Source organism: Phacochoerus africanus, chromosome 6 (genome assembly GCF_016906955.1).
Source record: "Phacochoerus africanus isolate WHEZ1 chromosome 6, ROS_Pafr_v1, whole genome shotgun sequence".
Lineage (NCBI taxonomy): Eukaryota > Metazoa > Chordata > Mammalia > Artiodactyla > Suidae > Phacochoerus > Phacochoerus africanus.
Genome location: NC_062549.1, coordinates 87,472,884 through 87,477,326, shown reverse-complemented (window position 1 = coordinate 87,477,326; position 4,443 = coordinate 87,472,884).

The window sequence follows — 4,443 nt, the reverse complement described above, 5'->3', positions numbered from 1 at the left end:
TAAGTCCAGGCAAGTAAACCACTTAGCAGTGGAGGGGATCAGCCCTAGCAGGGTATATGGGTTTGGGACAGACGGGTGTAATGTGACTGTTGCTTCATTTATGGCTCTCAAGTCCTGTACTGGGCGGTAGTCCTGTGTTCCCAGTTTTTTTCATGGGCAGTAAAGGGGTGTTCCAAGGGGACTGACATTTTATTAACAGTCCATGCTGAAGCAGCCGATCCAGGTGAACCTGGATTCCCAGTCGAGCTTCTCTGGGAATTGAGTATTGCCGTAGCTTTACCGGTTGAGCTCCAGGTTTTAGATCAATTAAGACAGGAGCATGGAGTTTTGCCAGTCCTGGTGGGTTTCCTTCAGCCCAAACCAATGGGTATTTAGTCTCTAGTTCTGGGGGAATGGTCCCCATTTCTGAAGGGGGAGAGTACAAGCGCCATTCCTCTTCCCTTTTTACAGCAAGAGCCATGATTAAAGGAGAGGGGGGTTCTGTCAACTTAAGTTGGGCCAATCCGTCAGTAGAAAAGGAAATTTGTGCCCCCATTGTAGCCAGCAGATCTCTTCCCATCAGGGGGACTAGGCAGTCAGGCAGGTAAAGAAATTCATGTATTACTTCATGGCCTCCTAACCGACATCGTCGAGGACCGCAGAAGGGCCTGTGGGTTTGGTTACCTGTGGCCCCAACAATGGTGGTTTCTTTCCCCGAGAGGGGAGCCACAGGTTGTGTAACCACAGAAAGTTCGGCACCTGTGTCAACCATAAAGTCTATGGGGTGGCCCCCTACTTGAATTCTGACCATAGGCTCTTGGGGGCCCAGTTGGAGAGAGCCTGGTCCCCCCTAATCAGACTCAGCTAGGCCGATCAGGTTGATGCTGAATGGCTCAGATCGGTACCGGCTAGGTGGGGCCTTGGTCTTTTTCTCAGGATGGTTGGGGCATTCATTTTTCCAATGTCCCTTTTCTTTGCAGTAAGCACATTGGTCATGTTCCAGGGGACTCCTTTTCCCTGGCTTTGTGCCTTGTCCCCTATGGGGTGGTCGCACTGGTGGCACCGGTTTTGACAGGGAGGCTGCCAGAAGAGTCACTTTTTGTTTCATTTTTTTTTTTTTTGTATCACAGCGGGCCACCTGGTCTCGGTTAATAAAAACCTTGTGGGCTATTTTCAAGAGTTTAGTGGCATTTTCTCCTGCAAAGCCTTTTAATTTCTGTAGCTTTTTATGGATATCTGATTGGGCTTGTCCCACAAAGGCAGCGTTTATCATCCGTTGGTTCTCAGGGGCCTCGGGATCAAAAGGGGTGTAGGTTCGGAAAGCCTCACATAGTCTCTCATAGAATTTGGCTGGGCTTTCATTCAGCTCTTGTAGTATCTCACTGATCTTAGCTATATTAGTGGGCTTTTTAGCCCCAGCTTTTGCCCCCTGTAGGAAGGCCTGCCGGTACCTCTCTAGGTTACATTTCCCTTCTTCAGTGTCATAGTTCCAGTGGGGGTTTTCTTCTGGGAAGGCTTCCCTCACCCAGTTTGCCAAGTCTGCTCAACGCCCCGCATTGGCCTGAAGCCATTTTTGGGCTTCTGTTACAATTCGCCAGTGCTCTTCAGTGTCAAACAGAGTAAAAAGGAGTTGCCAGCAGTCTATCCAGGTGGGACAGTGTGTCTGGAAAATGAATTCTAAGAGATCAATCAGTGCCTGAGGCTTTTCAGAATATGAGGGAGTATGGTATTTCCAGTTGAGGAGGTCGGCAGTGGAAAAGGGCTGGTAATAATAAAAACATCCCCCCTCTTGTATGGTCCCATCAGGAGCGACTTGCTGTGGTCCCCGTGTCTCCCGTAAGGGCATTTGTAATGCTGGAGTGGCTGCTCCCTGAGCTGAACGGAGACGCCTGCTCATAGGTTCTGGAGAATCTGGCTGCGGGGGTGATAGCGCCTCAGGAACTTCAGAAGCAGAAGGAGGAGGAGAAACAGAAGGCGGTGGGCTATCTGGCATCTGGGGACCTTCGGCTCCTGGAGGTGGGGCCGGCAGCACATAAGGTTGTGGCATAGGGGGCAAGTCATCAGGTTCCCCTTGATAAATAGGTGGCACCTTCTTTTGAGATAAGATTTTCTTCTTGGACTGGGCTACTAGCACCCTACACTGTCCCTGGTCTGTGGTGCAGAACTGAACCCATGGGGGCCTCAAATAGGCAATTTCCAACCATTGATCAATATAAGGAAATTGGTCTGGTTGTCCAGGGTCTCCTGTTATAACATTACATACTGTTGTAACTGTGAACACATCTAAGGTCCCTTCTGGAGGCCAGCCAACACCAAAAGAGGGCCACTCTAGGGTACAGAGGGTACACAGTTTTCCAGGACTCAGCTTAACACCATAATCTCTAGAAAATCCTTTCTTAAAATTCTTAACCATACACTAAGACAGTGGGCTTGGAAGCCGATTTACCCATTGTGTAAAGTCCCACCCTGTGACGGTGATGCAGGACAAACAGTGAGGACAAGGCCTCAGGTAACAATCGCTTTGGCCGCCTGACCACTCCCCCGGAGGAGATATTTCAGGGGCCTCTTAGCATAGGTGGGACTGTATAAACCCCAACGTCAGGATCCCCCCAAAGAGGGCCACCATAAGCCGTATGAGGTCGCCACGGAACTGCAGGTTAGGACTCACTCTGGCTCCATAGTCCAAGGATGGTGGAGCACGGGCTCTCATTCTCTCCAGTCACTCACACACACACACCAGAATTGACAAGCCTCCCGATCCCAAGGGAGCAAACCCTGACCTGAGTGACCCTTTGGTCACTGAGAGGTGATCAGTCTCTCCTTCCGCCATATGGCGGGTCCTGACTTGGGCAGATGTCCCCGGGGCACTCAGTCTGACGTCCTGTCCAGGAACCTGTTTCCACTCTCCTTCTGAGTCCATTTGGGAAGCTGTGTGGGCCAAGGCCAGCACGGCCTGAGTGAGGGTCTGGATCCAGCAAAAATGGCTGGTACGTGCTATTCACCTGTCACCAGGCCAGTGACCGTGGCCTCCCCCAGTTCCTCGAAAACGGTGGCACAAGAGGCCAGCTCGGTTGTTGGCTTCCCGGCCAACGCACCAAAATGTTGTGGAAACTGCAAAAACTGTGGCAACGGGAGGAGACAAACGGCACTCGGAGATATGGAAAAGCAAGGTTTATTCAGCACCAGTGCGGGCTCAGAGGAGTCACCTCCAGAGTCTGAACACCAGGTCTTTGTTCTCAGTAAATTTTATACACTACAAGGTCTTGATTTTCCCATGTAAGCATCCCGGACCTCCCCCATCCCCAAGCAGACAGTGTTCCTCCCTAAGAAACTGAGCAAGCAAGGTTACAGAAGCAGAACTGATAAGCAATGCTAGGTACCTAATTAGTAGGGCTGCTGGCTTGGACAGAGAGCACACAGTTGTTACATTATTACAAGAAGGGTGGCATAGTGATTAGCACAGCTGGAAAGGCTTGCAGCTGCCTTCTTAGCCAAGGGGGGGGGGTTGTTCTTTAGTTAAAACTCCATTTCAGCCTCACTCAGTGGGTTAAGGATCCAGCGTTGCCATGAGCTGTGGTGTAGGTTGCAGATGCAAGCTTGGATCTGGCATTGCTGCAGCTGTGGCACAGGTCAGCAGCTGTAGTTCCGATTTGACCCCTAACCTGGGCACTTTCATTTGCTGCAGTCGTGGCCCTAAAAAAAGCAAAAAATAATAAAATAAAAAAAAATGCTGGTATGTTCTCTCATGGAGGGAAAACATCTATGGGCCACTGAAATGAAAAATTTTGAGGGAGTTCCCTGGGGGCCCAGTGGTTAAGGACCTAGCATTGTCTCTGCTGTGGCTTGGGTCACTGGTGCAGTGCATGTTCAATCCCTTGCCCTGGAACTTATGTGTGCTGCAGACATAGCCAAAAAGAAGTTAATAATTTTGAGAAAAAACAATGTGGATTCTGTTGCCAGACACCAGTGTTATGGCTCCCGAGTAAACATCATTTCTCTAAGATTCTGATATAGGAGGTATTATTCTTTCTTAACTTAAAAGACAGGAAAAATGTCTTCTTCCATCGGTGGTATTTCCAGTGTTTTAAATTACAGTTTTACTTAACCATTGTTTTGGGAATACAGGATTGCTTCATTTTATTGTGCTTCACAGACATTGTGATTTTACAAATTGAAGTTTTATGGCAACCCTGCATGGAAAAATTATGGCTAGCATTTTTTTACAATAAAGTTTTTTTTAATAAAGGTATGACACTGGTTTTTTTAGACATAATGCTATTGCACACTTAATAGACCACAATATAGTGTAAACATAACTTTTATATGCCCTGAGAAACCAAAAACTTTGTGTGACTCACCTCATTGAGATACGTACTTTATTGCAGTGATCTGTAGCTGGAGTCACAATATCCTGAAGTTATGTCTGGATTTTGGAGAGGTGGCAGAAATGATCCTTTCTAAAAT